Source organism: Pleurodeles waltl, chromosome 9 (genome assembly GCF_031143425.1).
Source record: "Pleurodeles waltl isolate 20211129_DDA chromosome 9, aPleWal1.hap1.20221129, whole genome shotgun sequence".
Classification (NCBI taxonomy): domain Eukaryota; kingdom Metazoa; phylum Chordata; class Amphibia; order Caudata; family Salamandridae; genus Pleurodeles; species Pleurodeles waltl.
Window position 1 is genome coordinate 250,506,249 of NC_090448.1, and position 17,935 is coordinate 250,524,183.

The 17,935-nt window shown below is 47.6% G+C and overlaps 1 protein-coding gene across 1 annotated transcript in view; it reads left to right on the top strand.

Moving 5' to 3' along the window:
• The window catches only part of ATG7 (autophagy related 7), a 1,524,945-nt gene that overhangs the window by 365,631 nt on the left and 1,141,379 nt on the right, over positions 1 to 17,935 (top strand). The window lies entirely within an intron of this gene.

Sequence of the window (17,935 nt, forward strand, 5' to 3'; positions counted from 1 at the left end):
ACGTACAGTAGGCCGTGCAGGGAAATTTATGATGCACCATCTGAAATGCGGCTGACAAACGACGCGCTACCGGCTTTGCGGCTAAAATGGACCGGCATTGCAGCGGAAAGATTGATGCATCTCTGATGGAGAAATGACACGCAAGACTCGTCTGCTGCTGCTGGTAACGAGGCAAACCCCTCACAGTGCGTTTTTCGAACACCATGCAATAAGATTTTCCACGCATTGTCCCTGGGTGTCAAAGTCAACCTGACTCTGTGCGGACCCGAGGTGCCCCTTCCGGAAATCGATGCATCGCTCTCTTGCGAGGAAGAAGAAACGTCGCATCGCTGACCCGACCGGAGAAGAGAACGACACATTGCCTTCCTTGCGAGGAAGGAATCGACTCATCGCTGCCTTTACCGATGCACGCTCGCCCGTGCGGCCTTATTTTCCACACTAACCAGGTACTTTGTGTAACAACAGCATTCTTACTGTTTCTAAGGATTAAGACTCTTACTCTTTTGTCTTGACTTGTGTATGATGGAGTTTTGTCATTTTGGTCCTGTTTGATTTAGATAAATATTACCTATTTTTCTAAACTGGTGTGGTGTCCATTCTGTAGTGTTTTCACTATATTACTATGTGTGTTGGTACAAATACTTTACACATTGCTTCAGAAGTTAAGCCTGGCTTCTTGTGCCAAGCTATCAATGGGGTGATCAGGGGTTAACTGATGGTGATTATCCTTTACCCTGACCAGAGTGAGGGTCTTTGCTTGGACAGGGGGTAACCTGACTGCCAACCAAACACCCAATTTCTAACACAGAGTAATCCTTGTGACCTCAGACTGGGCACAAGGAGTCTTGTATCCCGAGCTATTGAGCATGGCCATTGATCCTCTGATTAGACTGCCCCTTCAAGAGGATCTTCTGTTGCAGTAGCAGGGGAGGGTTCTCCACCCGAAACTGTCCAGTCTCTGCATTCTTGCATGGAGATTGAACAGTGGCAGTTGACTGCTCTTGACCATCTGCCCGAAGTCTGTAATGTAATCTTGGCAGCCAATCTTCACCTCCACAAAAATGGTATATGCCTGATGCTGGAAGAAATTTGCTGCATGGTACACAGACAAGTTTGTTGACCCTCTTTCTGTCTTCTTTCTGAGGTTTTGTTGTTTATCATTTTTTCGGGCCCAGCAGGGCTCTGTTATGGGCACTCCCAAAGGGTATCTGTCTGCCATTTGTGCTATTTTGTGGTTGTCTGATCAACCTTCCTTAAGTCTCCAATTGTAAATAGGTTCCTTAAAGGCCTTACTCATATGCTTCCTCCATCTCTGTTCATTATGCCGCAATGCAATTTGAATTTAGTTTTGTCTTCTCATATGTGAGCTCTTTTTGAGCCTCTGTACAATTGTTCTCTCTGCCGTCTCACTTTGAAAACAGCCTTCCTGTTGGCCATTCCATCTGCCTGGGACTAGTTGATAGCACATGCCTCCAAACCTTCAACAAACCTGAACTCTTTTCCAAACCCCTTGGAGAGCTAGATATTTCCATTACATGCTGTACATGCTGTCCTGAAATACGAAAATGTACCCTGCAACTCAGGGTCCTTGCAATGGAAAATCTAGATTGTTACAGTGGCAGTATTATTACACATGAAACTAAAGACCACTTCCAAAATGCCCTCTTTTCTTCCTAATATGATTTAACTGGGAGTCACAAAAAGAAAATCATTAAGGCAGTTAATGAAAAAATGAGAACAAAAAAGAGGACACGGTCTAGCAGTAATTTCATAGGTCCACCCATTACTTTTAGCATATAAAAAAGAACACCCAATTCCAATAGTAATACCTGGCACACTGGTACAGATCATAGCATGTAAGAGATGTTCTGAGTACTTTTACATAGAGATTTGAATAAAATGACCCAAAACCAGCCATCCCAACCTACCATATCAATGTATTTATGAAATTAGAAGAACCACAGATTAATTGTCTTGTAGGTATCTCTACCACATCTGAGTCTACCCATGATGAGATTATCCCCATCTGAGTCCCCTGTTCCCCTTTCCTGACAGTCATTTTAGGCAGGGATCTGGCACAACACAAGCTCTGTGACACTGTTGAGGTACACTCTTGGGTTTATTCACTCAACTGGTTAGGCTTGGAAACCCCCACTGGTTAATAACCTAGTTTGAATTGAAAAATAATATTACAGATTTTATTAATTTTTAATAACATGTTGTTAGACTTGGCATGGTCTCCCCTAACATTTTGCCTGTTTCCCAGGTTGCTGATGTGTGTTGGACTCTGTTTTTGCTGTTTTTGTTACTCTGGACACTTTACCACTGCTAACCAGTGCTAAATTGCAAGTGCTCCTATATAAAATGTGTATGTAATTGGATCTCTATGATTGGCATATTTGATTTACTAGTACGTCCCTAGTACAGTGCACTAGAGGTGCCCAGGGCCAGTATATCAAATGATATTAGTGGGCCTGCAGCACTGGTTGTGCCACCCTCATTAGTAGTCCTGTAATCATGTCTCAGACCTGCAACTGCAGTGTGTGTGTGTGGAGTTTTAACTTGCCAATTCAACTTGGCAAGTGTACCTACTTGCCAGGCCTAAACCTTCCCTTTTTTTACATGTAAGACACCCCTATGGTAGGCCCTAGGTAGTCTTGTGGGCAGGGTGCAGTGTATGTTTAAGGTAGGACATATACTAATGTGTTTTGTATGTCCTAATAGTGAAATACTGCCAAATTCGGTTTTCACTGTTGCAAGGCTTATCCCTCTCAAAGGTTAACATGGGGGCTGCCTTTAAATATGATTAAATTGTAGATTCCCTTTGGGAGCGGATAGACATGTGGAGTTTGGGGTCTCTGAGCTCAGAATTTAAAAATACATCTTTTAGTAAAGTTGGTTTTAAGATTGTGTGTTTGAAAATGCCACTTTTAGAAAGTGAGCATTTTCTTGCTTAAATCACTCTGTGACTCTGCCTGTTTGTAGATTCCCTGTCGGGGTCAGTTTGACAGTTGGGCTGTTTGCACCTCTCTCTAGACAGTGACAGAAAGGGAGCTGGGGTGTAGCCTGCGTATCCTGATGAGCCATCTGTGCTAGGAGGGAGGGGAGGAGGGTCCACTCACACCTGAAAGGGCTGTGCCTGCCCTAATCACATTGCAGTCTCCAACCCCCTGGGGTGTGTGTCTGGGGCCTGGCCTGGGCAAGGCAGGATTTCACAAACAAGAGAGACTTTCCTTTGAAGTAAGCCTACTTCAAAGGCCAAAATGGGTATAAGAAGGGCACCCAAAACCACAGACTTCAGATCACTTCTGGACATAAAGAGGAACCTCTGCCTGGATAAGAGCTGAAGAGCTGAGAAGTGCTGCCCTGCCTGTGACTGTGCTTTGTGGAGCTATCCTGCAGTTGCTGCTTCTGCCTGGTGAAAGGGGACAAAGACTGGACTTTGTTGTGCATTCCTGCTTGTGAAGAAATATCCAAGGGCTTGTCCTGAGCTTGCTTTCTGTTGTTGAAGTCTCAGGGCCATGAAGGATGTCCCCTGCCAGCACTCTCTGCTGAGACTCCTGCCCTGCCAAGTGGTGCCCTATCCAGTGCCTGGGTCCTTGACAGGTGAGGCTGGCAGACCAAGCTGGAAAATCCATGCACCGACCGCCGTGCAGGGAAATTTTTGATGTAGCCTCCTGAGCGTGGCTGAGAAATGACACGCAGCCGGCTTCGCAGCTGAAAACGACGCTATGCTCGTAGCGCAGCTGGAAGATCAAAGCACGCAGTAGGAGAAACGACACACAACACCGCTGACAGGTCTCAACCGGCACTGCTCGTTTTTTTGGATACTGTGCGGCTGAATTTTCGACGCAAACCTTCCAGGGGATGGAAAATCTACACAGCTGCTGCCTAGATCGATGCAACGCTCTCCTTCGGAGAGGAAAAACGGCGTACGCCGACCCGACTGGAGAAGGAGAAACGACGCACGGTCTCGCGGGTGAGAAATCGACACACGCTTAACTTTTTCGACGCACACTCGCCCGTGAGTGTTATTTTGACACCACCCAGGTACTTTTCAACGCTAACAGTGTTTTACCTATTTGCAAAAGGATTAAGAGTCTTTTTGCTTTTAAAATTAATATCTTGACTTTGTATGTTGGATTTTTGTCATTTTGGTCTTGCTTTGCTTAGATAAATATTTTTATTGTGTTGTCATTTTGTAGTGTTTTTCACTGAGTTACTGTGTGTGTTGGTACAAATACTTTACACCTGGCACTCTGAAGTTAAGCCTGCCTGCTCATGCCAAGCTACCAATGGGGTGAGTGGGGGTTAGCTGAGGGTGATTCTCCTTTACCCTGGCTAGAGTGAGGGTCCTTGCTTGGACAGGGGGTAACCTGACTGCCAATAAAAGACCCCATTTCTAACCTGTGTTGTTACATTGTATTTTAATTTATTTTATTTTTTAAAGTAATGTTTATTATTCCATTCTTTTTTAAATTAAATATAGGTTATTAAATATTTTATCATTGAATAATATGTACTATTTGTAGGTTTTTTTGTTAACACTAAATTGTATTAATATTTGTAACTTTTGAATAATTTAATTTAACAATATTTTCTATGAGGCTTTTTGGAGCCTTATAGGAAATAATGTTATATTAAATTATTAAGCCTGTACCTCCATTATTTTGTATGGGAGGATGTTGCAGTACCAGTGGTTGGCCATGTGTAGTGCTAGACTTGCTTCAAATATGTAAATCTGATGAAGGCTTCTAGCCGCTGATTGCATATGCCTTACTTTTCAATATCTTCAGTTGTTAGTCTAGGTCCAGAAGATTTTCAAGCAGTACCACTGTGCGCCGGTATGTGGCAACATTTGGCTCCACAACGGAAGTTGTGTGCAGTACCGATATAGGTGCCACATCGGCACAGTGACATCTGTTCTTTCTGTGCCAGATAACGCTGATCAGGATTGAGCTACCCCTGAGTCGTTTTTTTTGTTTTTTTTACTATTCTTTTTCTTTTTACTTTTTGTCTCCCCTTTTGAGATTTTATTTACTGGTGTCACCAAAGAAACCCGCTGGTTTAAAACCATGTGTCACCTATCATAAGCATATGTTGGTTACACACCCTCAGCCTGGATTTAACTCCAAGGTGTGTGAGGATTGCCATGTCATGCACCCCAAGCTGTTGAGGGGGTGCGCCCTTAAGCTTTTTACCTGCTTACATTGGTTCCTTCCCGATGCTCGAGGTCCTGTTCGCAAAGTCCTACCTGACATTCTTTGTTGCACTGTAAGTCAGGTAAGTCCAGCAATAGGTCGAAGAAGTCCAAACACTCTTTGACTTCCTCGCGTCCGTCGAAGTCATCCAATGAGATGAGGGAGCATCAGCCCTCCAGGCCCCAGGAGTCGATAGGGCCTGAGCCTGGGACCGTTCTGCGCTGCCCTGATTTTCCCAGAGCTGTAGTGACCCCTGCCTAACCTAAAGAATTTTCTGACCTCATCTTTGGGTGGCACGGCCCCTGTGGAGTGTCTTTGGGCCCCACAGATGGTGAAGCCACTCTTGCGGGTTCGCCCTTGGAGCCAGTCAGACCCCAAGGATCTCTTGCTTTATTGGGAGCGTTCCTTAAGCTGTCTATGGCCCCTGGTCAACTCCCTTTCAAGGCCACAGAAGGAATCTCCAACGGGCAGCATGTTTCCCAGCCTTTTTGTGACTGAGGGCTTGGGTCCCAGAGATCACGTTGGGCAAGTGACCAACGGTCAGGTCAGTCCAACAGCCCCTTAGCAACCACTGCCTCAAAGCTTTCTAAGTCCACCCTCAGACCATCCTGGGCATCCAGTGGGAGGCAGGGTACACCATCACCTCTCCCACTAATGGTCAGTAACATCAGACCATTGAGTACTCCACATAGTTCAATGGGGTTACTCCCTGGCCTTGGTGACGCCCACCCTTCTATGCTGCCACTTATGATCGGATGATGGAGGATCATCTCTCCTTGATCCATTAAGAAGTGCAGGTTCTCTTGGCCGAGGGTGCCATAGAGAGGGTACCTGCATCAGAAGTAGGTTGTGGTTGCTATTACTTCTATTTTCTGGTGCCAACGAAGGAATGAGGACTGTGTCCTATACTAGATCTGTGCCTGCTTAACCTCTTCTTCAAAAAGTAGAATTTCAAATGCTCACTCTCGCCAAAGTTTTGTCTTCCCTAAGCCCGGGAGACCGGATGGTAGCGTTGGACTTGCAGGACGCCTTTTTCCAAATCCCTGTCCTGCCGGCCCACAGATATTATCTGCGGTTCAAAGTGGGTAAAGAGCACTTTCAGTTTTCTGTGCCACCTTCTGGCCTTACCAGAACCCCTTGAAGGTTCACCAAGGTGATGGCGGTGGTCGCAGCTTATCTGCGGAGTTTGGGGATTTCAGTCTTCTCAACAACTGGCTATTGAAGGAGGGCTTGCCCCAGGCTGTTGTTACCTACCGTCATACTACGGCGAGCCTCCAGCACTCGCTGGAGTTCACTATCAACATGCTGAAGTTGGACCTGACTCCCTATCACATGTTCCCTTTCATGGACCTGTTCTGGACTGGGGCAGTTTTGGGCCCATCCTTCCGAGCAGTGAGTTCAGGATATTCAGGCTATGGTACCAATGTTTCAGCTTCTGTCCTGGTTTGCGGTAAGAATAACTCTGGGGCTATTGGGCCTCATGGCCTCCAGCATCCTGCTGGTAACACATGCCTGGTGCCATATGCAGGCTTTGCTGTGAGACTTGAAGCCCTCCGCCAGAGAAAGCCTAGCATCAGGGGAATCTCTCCGACATGGTCCAGATCTCGGAAGTGTGAGAAATTAGCCTCTTTCTAGCATGGTTACCCCAACGTTTGGCCTGCTTGCCAGTGTTTGTCGGTGTGTTTTTACTGTCTCAATGGGATCCTGCTAGCCAGGACCCCCCAGTGCTCATAGTTTGTGGCCTACATGTCAGTATGTTTACGGTTTTGTCAGTATGCTTGATGTGCCGCTGAAGTCCTGCTAACCAGAACTCCAGTGCTTATGCTCTCTCTGATTCCAAATTTGTACTTACATACTGGTAACCCAGTATTCCCCTCCAAATTGGCATACTGGACCCCCCTTATAAGTCCCTAGTAAATGTGATCTATGTACCCAGGGCATTGGGGTTCCAGGAGATCCTTATGGGCTGCAGCATTTCTTTTATCACCATTAAGAAGCTCATACAAACACTTCTTCAAGACTGCCATTGCAGCCTGAGTGAAATAGTGCAAGCACTATCTCACAGCCATTTTCACTGCACTGAGTGAAATAGTGCAAGCACTATCTCACAGCCATTTTCACTGCACGAGGTAGCTTATAAGTCACCTATATGTCTAACCTTCAGCTCCTGAAGTCTAGGTGCAGAAGTTAATGTGTTTGAGGGCACCCCTGTACTAGCAGAGGTGCCCCCACGTTGCCCAGGGGGCGCCAGTATAAGTGTGCACTACATGTAGGTCAATACATATATGTAGCTTCACACTGGTAACCCCAAATATGGCCATGTAAGGTGTCTAAGATTGAGGAATTGTACCCCCAATCTGATTCTTGTATGGGGGGCCAATTCCATGCACACTGGGGGCTCCACCATGGACCCCCATTACTACCATATCAGTCTTCTGAGGTTTACACTGCAGCCCCAACTGCTGCCAACTCACAGACAGGCTCCTACCCTCCTGGGGCTTGAGCAGCTCAATCCCAGGAAGGCAGACCAATGCATTTCCTTTAGGAGAGGAGTGTTACACCCTCTCCCTTTGGAAATAGGTGTTACGGGCATGGAAGGGGTTTCCTCTCAGAGCCTCTGGAATTGCTTTGAAGGGCACAGATGGTGCCCTCCTTGCATAATCTAGTCTACACTGGTTCAGGGACCCCCAGTCCCTGCTCTGGCACGAAACTGTACAAAGGAAATGGGAGTGACAACTCCCCTGTCCATCACCACCCCAGGGGTGGTGCCCAGAGCTCCTCCAGAGTGTGCCTGGGTTCTGCCATCTTGTTTTCAGGATGGTCAGGGAACTCTGGGAACATCCTGAGTGGCCAGTGCCAGCATGTGACGTCAGAGACCCCTCCAGGTAGGTCCATACCTTGTTAGGTGACCAATCACCGTCTGAGGGCTATTTAGGGTCTCTCCTGTGGGTGTTTCCCCAGATTCAGATTGCAAGGCCCCAGGAGGAATCCTCAGCATCCTTTACTTCATCTTCTACCGATGGATCAACCGCTGACTGCTCCATGAACTCTACATAACTGCAACAAAGAAGCAAAGATGACTTCTGTGACCTTGTAACTTCAACTTCTGCCAGCAACTGCAACAGTTTCCAGGTTGTGCAGCTCTCAGGGCTGCCTCTCTTCATTCTGTACCAGAAGAACCAAAGGAATCTTCTGTGGAGGAGTGACAGAGTCACTTTCTTGCTTCAGCAGGCTCTCTCTGCAGCAACGACAGGTACTCTGGCTGGGTCACCTCTCCCTACGACATGCGTGGATCCTGGAACACAGGTGGTACACTAAAGTGACCGTGACGGTTCAAAGATCCAGCTGTCCAAATTTGGTGGAGGTAAGAGCTTGCCTCGACGTGCCAGACAGTATCCCTGTGCACCAAGTGTTTTGCAGCTCCTAGGGCTTCTGTGTGCTTTTTCAAGAAATCATTTGTGCACAGCATAGCCCAGGTCCCCAGACTCTATCCTGCCACGCACAGCTCCGTGAGTTGTTCCTCGGTGGCGTGGGATCTCTTTGTGTAGTGCTGCGATGACCGCCATTTGCAACTCCTTTGTCCCTGTGCTGTGGGACTCTTGTGCGTGCTGCCTGGTCTTCTGAGGGCTCTCTGAGTTGCTGAGAGACCACTTTGTTTCCCCCTGTGGGGTAGAGTTGACCCAGTCCTTCCTGGGCTCGGGCAGCGCCATTCTTTGCGAAACATGAGTTTCGCATTTACAAAGGCCAGTTGGCAGAATTACGCGACGCCAACCAGACTGCAAACCAGACTGCCATCAGGCGTGGGACATTGTGGCAGGTCGAACAGTATAAAGGCAACGGAGAGAAATTGCGGTGCTCAGGTAAGTGGTTTATTTCAATATTAGTGGAATGATTATATATATCCTGATGTTTTACTGAGTTTTTACGGTCTCAAGGCGTTGCCTTCTCTTCTTCTTAATGGGGTTTTCCTTCTTCTTTTCTTTGTTCTCTTTTGGGTTGGCGTTCTCTCTGTCTCTCGGTGGGTTCCAACGTTGAGGTACCGGGAAAAAGGAAAACGCTACGGTAAGTGGGATATTAGGTATGTTTTAGGATTTTTACAACAAAAAGGGGAAGAGGTCAAAAGGGTGGGGTTGTGCCGGTGGTGAGTTTTAGGGCAAAAGTGACAAATTTTCTTACAGTGCACTTTTATGTGGCTCACTCGTGTTTACCCATGTGCCCTCCAAGCCCCCTCCCAGTCCACCCCTCACTCCTTCTCAGCTCCCTTCCCCAGTGCCCTCTTAACCGTGGTGCTCCCTCTGGTGTCCCACAAAGACCGTACCTTAGCAAGCCACGACCCTCCTGGGTCGTGGCTGGCGCTGGGGTGTTTCGTCAGTGGATGATCCCTGACAACGCTGTCCTTCTCCAACACCTCGTCGTTCCTCTGCGTTTGGCCGGTCCTTCCTGGATCTCCCGTCTTGTTTCCTCCGTTCGCCGCCTCTCCGCTTTCTCCTCCGTCCTCTCCCTCTCCGACGCTGGATTCTCTCCGCCTCTTTAATTCCGCGGCCCGGAAACCCTCCAGGGTTTCCGCGGCAACACCGGGACGCCAGCCTCCGTCTGGGAGCGTTCCCACGGCAACGTGGGAACGCGGACATGACGTGTTGGAATCATCCGACACGTCAGCAGCAGCTAGTCCCGAGGATGTGTTCGGGGATGCCCGTTCACACACCCCTTCCCAAGAACGGTCCTGCTCGAGGACCGAAGTAGAGCAAGGGAATCGAGACAAATAATCCGCAGGACCCTGCTGAGACCCCGGGACGTGGCGGACCTGAAAGGAAAAAGGCTGCAGTTCAAGGAACCATCGCAAAATCCGGGAATTCGAATCTTTATGAGCGGCCATCCAGGTGAGGGGAGCGTGATCCATGTATAGAACAAAAGGTTGGCCCAACAGATAATACTGTAAACTGTCCACCGCCCATTTAATAGCCAAACACTCTCTTTCGATGATGGGATAATGACGTTCCCGAGGAAACAGTTTCCTGCTGATAAATACAATAGGGTGATCTCGGCCCTCCCCGTCAGGCTGAGCCAGAACCCCCCCAGTCCCACATCGGAGGCATCAGTATACAGATGAAACGGTTTGGAGAAGTCTGGACATTGTAATATCGGTTCCTTAGTCAGATAGGACTTTAATCTCTCAAAACTATTCGTCTGAAGGTCAGAAAAAGGTAAAAACTGGTTTGGGTGCGATTTGGATAGGAGGTCTGTGAGGGGAGCCGCAAGGGTGGAATATCCAGGTATGAACCTTCGATATTAGCCCACTAGTCCCAGAAAAGAGCGTAAGTCTTTCTTGGTTTTAGGGGTAGGGGCATGTTTTATGGCGTCCACTTTCTTGGTTTGGGGTTGTAGAGTACCCTGACTGATTTTGTATCCTAGGTATGAGATGTCTGTTTTCCCTATGACGCATTTCTTGGGGTTGGCTGTTAATCCTGCTTTTGTTAGGGTATGGAATATCTGCTGCAAATGATCTAAATGATCCCCCCATGTCTCGCTAAAAATGACTACATCGTCTAAATAAGCTGCTGAGAAAGTGTGAAAGGGCTTTAGTAGCCTATCCATTAACCTTTGGAAGGTAGCCGGAGCCCCATGTAGTCCAAAGGGTAACACTGTAAAATGATAAAGCCCGGACTGGGTAGAGAAGGCCGTTTTCTCTTTATCATCAGGGGCCAAAGGAATCTGCCAATACCCCTTAGTTAGGTCTATTGTGGACATATATTTAGCTTTGCCTAGTTTTTCTAGGACGTCGTCTACTCTAGGAATTGGATACGTGTCAAACATCGAATTTTCATTACGTTTTCGAAAGTCAATACAGAATCTGACGGTCCCATCAGGTTTTGGTACCAGGACTACCGGGGAGCACCAGGGACTATTAGAGGGTTCCACCACTCCGAGAGCTAACATTTTCTGTATCTCGTCCTCTATGATTTGTTTCCTTGCCTCCGGAATACGGTAGGGTCGTAATCTAACAATTTTACCTGGGGTTGTTCGTATTTTATGGTAGATCAAGGTGGTTTTACTGGGTGTCTCTGAAAAAAATTGTTGGAAGTGATTCAATAAGTGATATACCTGTCCCTTCTCTGAACTCGTCGATGTACTATTGACAGAGGGTAATTTGTTATCATCGTGTTGTTCTTTGGGGTAGAACTCAATATTTAACTCCTTACTCGGACATAGGAACCGACCCATTTCTACTGGATTGTCTGTGTTCTCTGGCACTTCCCATTTCTTTAAGAGGTTCACATGATAAATTTGGGTCTTTTTAGGATTGGCCATTATTTCAATAAGGTAAGTAACAGGAGAAACTGCTCGGATTACCCGATATGGACCTTGCCATCTCGCGAGGAGCTTTTGTTCCGACGTCGGACGCATTATTAGTACCTGATCTTCTGGTTGAAAAACCCTCAATTTACTCCCTTTATCATAGTAATGTTTTTGTGTCATTTGGGCCTGTTCCATATTTTCTCGTACCTCTTCCCATAGCCCTTGTAAATGTGACCTCAAGTTGTGGGCGTATTCCAACAATGGCCTTCCTCCTCCCTCCGCTTCTTCCTCCCATGTTTCGATGGCCATGTCCAAAAGGGAACGGGGTTGCCGTCCGAACACTAATTCGAATGGGCTATGTCCTGTTGAGGCCTGTTCATGAGTTCTGATAGCGTATAACACTAACGGTAATTTTTGATCCCAATCTCTCCCTGAATCCTGCACTATTTTTCTTAGTAGGGTTTTGATGGTCCGATTGTAACGTTCCACCAATCCATCCGTCTGTGGATGATAAACAGAGGTTTTGATTTGGGAAATTCCTAATGTCTTACAAACTTGTTTCATGAGAGTCGACATGAATGGGGTCCCTTGGTCTGTGAGTATTTCGCGGGGAAACCCTATTCGAGCGAAGACAGTTATCATTGCTTGTGCAACTGTTTTTGTGGTCATACTTGTCAGGGGAATGGCCTCGGGGTATCGGGTGGCATAGTCAACAATAACCAATATATACGTGTGACCTTTAGAGGAAGGTACTACGGGTCCAATCAAATCCATCCCTACCCTGCTAAATGGAATGTCTATAATGGGAAGGGGTACAAGCGGTGCTTTCTTAGGCCTACCTGGTTCTGTAAGCTGACACCTGGGACATTGGGAACAATATCTCCTTATGTGGGCAAAAACACCTGGCCAATAAAATCGCCTGAGGAGATACTCTTCAGTTTTTTCCCTCCCAAAATGCCCCCCCCCGGTTGATTGTGAGCAAGGGTCAGGACGTGATTCCTATAGGTTTCCGGTACTATTAGTTGATGTTTGCGATCCCCAGCACGAGTAGTGGTCACCCTATATAGGAGATTTCTTTTAATCAGGAAGTAAGGACCCACCTCCTCAGTTTCTTCCGTTTTTGCGGATTTCCAGGCCTGAGCGAGGGAGGGATCTACTCTCTGTTGTTGATGAAAACTTAAGGGTGCTTCATGTGTTTCTGCTACAAGTCCTTGGGCTTGTTCCGGCTCATTATAACTCCGGAAATGTACTCTCTCCTCTCGCTTTTCTCGACGTGACAGTTTTCTACGGGTTAAAGGGCATTCAATAGTACTTTCGGCAAAAGGAGCCTCACCCCACCATTCCTGGGAAGCTTTTGGGCTTCTAACATGATCTAGGAGCTCTTGGAAATGGTTATAGTCGGTGCCAACGATACATTCCTCAATAAGTTGAGCCATTACCCCATAGGAAGGAAGTCCCTGTAGTCTCCCCACTCTATGTTAAGTACTTTCAAGGGGTATTGCTCCTTGTCGCCGTGAATACAGCAAATATTGACCCACTGACTTGTTTCCCTATCTACCGGGCTTATTAAGTCTTCCCGAACAACGGATTGGCTGCAACCCGAATCGACGAGAGCACATACAGACCGCCCATTGATTTTCAGGGTTTGCTTGAACTTAATGTCTCCTCCTCCTGTACAGAGTACGCGTCGCCTGGTCACTCCTATCTCCATCGGCTCACTACCCTCAAGTTTCCGAGGGCACATACGGGCTATGTGTCCCCACTCTCCACAGTTGTAACATTGGGGTCCCTGTACGGGGGGACCTTCTACAAGTCTGGGGGGAACCGGATCTTCGAGGGGAAATCTCGGGGAGGGTTTGGGATTGGGCACAACAGGTTTTATGTTGGGTCTGGGCTGTATACCTCTTACATCTGTGGATCGATGATATGCGCAGGCTAAATCAATCGCCATGTCTGTATCTACCTTTGGATGTTGTCGTATCCAGTTTTTTGTAGAAGGAGGTAAAGAGTCTAAATATTGTTCGAGTACAATCGTTTGTATAACCTCCTCGCGGCTATTCCCGATAGGACCCAACCATTTCAAGGCCAAATCTTTTACGCGGAAATAAAAGGTGCGGGGGTCCTCATTTGGTCCCCACTTTATTTTTCGGAATTTGACCCGATAGTATTCTGTGTCATGTCCTACCCGTTCTAAGATGCTGGTCTTTATGTCTTTGTAGGGTGTTGTTCTCCCGGGATTCGCGGCTTGATAGGCGGCTTGTAAGAGTCCGGTAAGTAAAGGTGCGACGTATTGTCCCCATCTTTCTTCCGGCCATTGAGCCGAAGAAGCCACTCTTTCAAAGTTAGTGAAGAAAGACTCCGGGTCTTCCCCCTCCTGATATTTTTGCAACACTGAACTGGGGACATTGGGGTGGACCTTGCTGGCGGCAATTGTCTCTGTTAGTTTCTTCATTGCTGATTCATGTACCAATTGGTTGTTTGCTAGTATTGTCGCTTGGCTTTTCAAAGCAGACTGTAAGGCTTCCCTGTCCTCTTTCGCTTCTCGTTGGTGTGCCTCCCATACCAACTGCAAATGGCGTTGGCCTTCCGCCAGTTGTTTGATCATATCCTCTAGAGACGGACTTTCACTCATTGTTTATACCGTTCGGTTGCCCGGGGTGGGCTCCTTTCCGCAAAGAAATCCCACTTCTGACACCACTGTGGCAGGTCAAACAGTATAAAGGCAACGGAGAGAAATTGCGGTGCTCAGGTAAGTGGTATATTTCAATATTAGTGGAATGATTATATATATCCTGATGTTTTACTGAGTTTTTACGGTCTCAAGGCGTTGCCTTCTCTTCTTCTTAATGGGGTTTTCCTTCTTCTTTTCTTTGTTCTCTTTTGGGTTGGCGTTCTCTCTGTCTCTCGGTGGGTTCCAACGTTGAGGTACCGGGAAAAAGGAAAACGCTACGGTAAGTGGGATAATAGGTATGTTTTAGGATTTTTACAACAAAAAGGGGAAGAGGTAAAAAGGGTGGGGTTGTGCCGGTGGTGAGTTTTAGGGCAAAAGTGACTAATTTTCTTACAGTGCACTTTTATGTGGCTCACTCGTGTTTACCCATGTGCCCTCCAAGCCCCCTCCCAGTCCACCCCTCACTCCTTCTCAGCTCCCTTCCCCAGTGCCCTCTTAACCGTGGTGCTCCCTCTGGTGTCCCACAAAGACCGTACCTTAGCAAGCCACGACCCTCCTGGGTCGTGGCTGGCGCTGGGGTGTTTCGTCAGTGGATGATCCCTGACAACGCTGTCCTTCTCCAACACCTCGTCGTTCCTCCGCGTTTGGCCGGTCCTTCCCGGATCTCCCGTCTTGTTTCCTTCGTTCGCCGCCTCTCCGCTTTCTCCTCCGTCCTCTCCCTCTCCGACGCTGGATTCTCTCCGCCTCTTTAATTCCGCGGCCCGGAAACCCTCCAGGGTTTCCGCGGCAACACCGGGACGCCAGTCTCCGTCTGGGAGCGTTCCCACGGCAACATGGGAACGCGGACATGACGTGTCGGAATCATCCGACACGTCAGCAGCAGCTAGGCCCGAGGATGTGTTCGGGGATGCCCGTTCACACACATCTTCTGGACCAACCAGTAACCCGTATCTGTCTTCTTTGGTGCAATACTGACTTTCTCTTCTCACCGGTGGTTCCTCTTTTGCACCTTCATCCTGGTTAGCAAGGGCTCCTGATCCCCCTGGACTCTTCAGTGCTTCTTGGGCTTGGTCCCCTTCTTCCATAGGTCTTCAGGTCCAGGAATCCATCATTGGTGTCTTGCAGTCTCTTCTGATTCTTGCACTCTCTTTTAACACGATTTCTAGTGAGTTTTATGAAACTTGCTGTGCTTTACTCCTGCTTTCCTGGACTCTGGGGGTGGGGTATTTCACTTACCCATGGTGTTTTCTTACACTTCCAGTGCCCCTCTACACACTACACTTGCCTAGGTGGGAAACCGACTTTCACATTCCACTATTTTAGTATATGGATGTGTTCCCCCTAGGCCCATTGCAACCTATTGTGATTTTCACTATTTTCTGACTGTCTACTTACCTGTTTTGGTTACTAGTATATATTTTATGTATAATACTCATCTCCTAAGGGAGTATAGCCTCTAATATATTTTTGGCCTTGTGCCATTAAAATAAAGTACCTTTATTTTGGTAACACTGAGTATTGTCTTTCTTGTGTGTAAGTACTGTGTGACTACAGTAGTATTGCAAGAGCTTTGCATGTCTCCTAGTTCAGCCTTGGCTACTCTGCCTACAGCTGCCTCTAGACAGCCTGGCTTCTAGACACTGACTACATTTTACTAATAAGGGATACCTGGACCTGGTATACAGTGTAAGTACCTGTGGTACCCACTACATACCAGGCCAGCCTCTACAGGAAGGAACTTCAAAAGACCTGCAGCGATGTCTAATGAACTGCTACTGGGTTAATGGCAGACCCTTCTAGATTCTCCACCCAGATTTAATGGCGGTGACAGATGCATCACTTCTGGCTGGGGCAGCCACCTTGGAGAGGTGGAGATCAGAGGTCTGTGGTCGCCAGCGGAGTCCGAGTTCCACATCAACCTGTTGGAAATTTGGGCAACTCGCTTGGCATTGAAAGCCTTTCTTCCTTTGACAACACCACCAAATGGTACTGTAACAAACAGGGTGGGATGGGGGTTGTGGACCCTGTCTGAAAAGGTCCAGCGCCTCTGGACATGAGTGGAACATCAGGGTATTTCTCCAGAGTGGACAAACTCAGCCACAGGTATCCAGCAAATCATGAATGCCGTCTCCATCTGAAGGTGGTGCAAGGTCTCGTTCAGTAGTGAGGAGACATCTGTTTCCCACTGCTTAGATTGTGCAATATCAGCAGTTTTGCGCACTGAAGTTTCCAAGGCGGCTCTCGTTCAGGGATGCTTTTCATCTTTAGTGGAACTCCGGCTGTCTCTATGCTTTTCCGCCCATACCTCTCCTGCCCAGAATACTCAAGAAAATCAGGAGCGACCGGGCCAGAATTATTCTTGTGACTGCGTATTGGACACGGAGAGTAGGGTATCCCGAGCTGTCAAGCATGAACATCGTCTTCCAGTCTGGCTGCCTCTTGGTGAGAATCTTCTGTCGCAGCAACAGGGATGGTTCTCCACCCAAATCTGTGCACTGTCCACCTCCATGCATGGACATTGGGTGGCGACAGTTGACAACTTTTGACCTTTATCCTGAAGTCTGTCAAGTTATTTTGGCAGGCAGGGGTCCCTCCACCAGGTCGGTAAAAGCCTGCTGTTAGGACAAGTTTGTGTCATGGTGTGCATCCCACACTAATGACCCCCTTTCTGCACCTCTCTCTAAAGTTCTATTATTTGCATTATCCTTGGTCCAGCAGGGCTTCGCACTGGGCACAGTTAAGGGTTACTTTTCTACCTTCTGAGCTTTTTTGTGGTTGCCGGACCAACCCTCTCTCTTTGTCACCCATAGTGGCTAGGCTTCTTAAAGGCCTGCAACTTATGTTTCCCTGTACATCATTCATAATGCCTCAGTGGGATCTCAATTTGGTTCTCACATTTCTCATGTGTACATCCTTTGAGCCTCTCCACAGTCATCCTCTTAGAATCTTGCCCTTAAAAACTGCCTTCTTAGTGGCCATAACATAAGCCAGGAGGGTCAGCGAGTTACAGGTACTGTTAGCGCACCTGCCTTACAATTCTTTCTATCTGGGCAGAGTGGTCCTCCAGACACGTGGCTCCTTCCTTTACAAGGTTGTGATTTGATTCCATGTAGGGCAGAGTATCACCCTGCCTACTTTCTTTGCTCTGTCCCATCCCTCCAGAGAGGAGGAGAGACGTCACCATCTGAACCCAAAAAGAGCATATTTATTCTAGCTTGGCCGCACAAAAGAGTTCTTGGTAGATGATTAACTCTTTATGGGCTATGTTGGAGTCAGGAAAAGGGAAGGCTGTGCATTAGCAGACCATCTTGCAATGGATTGTCCTGTGCACTAAGATCTGCTACGCATTGGCCAAGAAACATCCCCCTGAAAGCTTGCGGGCTCACTCTACCAGAGCCAAGGCCACGGCCGCGGCCACAGTGTTAGTGCATGGTGTTCCATTCCTGGACATCTGTCCGGCACTGACATAGGCATCACTGCACATGTTCACAAAACATTACTGCCTGGACAGTGAGGTCTGTCGTGACTGCAGTTTACCCATTTGGTCCTACAGGTCTTTTTGATTTAGTCGGATTCACAGACCCTCCTCCGGGGAGGTATTGCTTTGGTTTCTATTCTAAGGTTAGGAATCAGCGGCTAGAAGTCTCTAACAGATGAACAAATTACTTACTTTTGGTAATGCCTTACCTGGTAGAGACTCCATCTAGCTGCATATTCTTTACTGACCTCCCTTCTCTACAAACTGCTTCAAGTGTAAGGGACATGG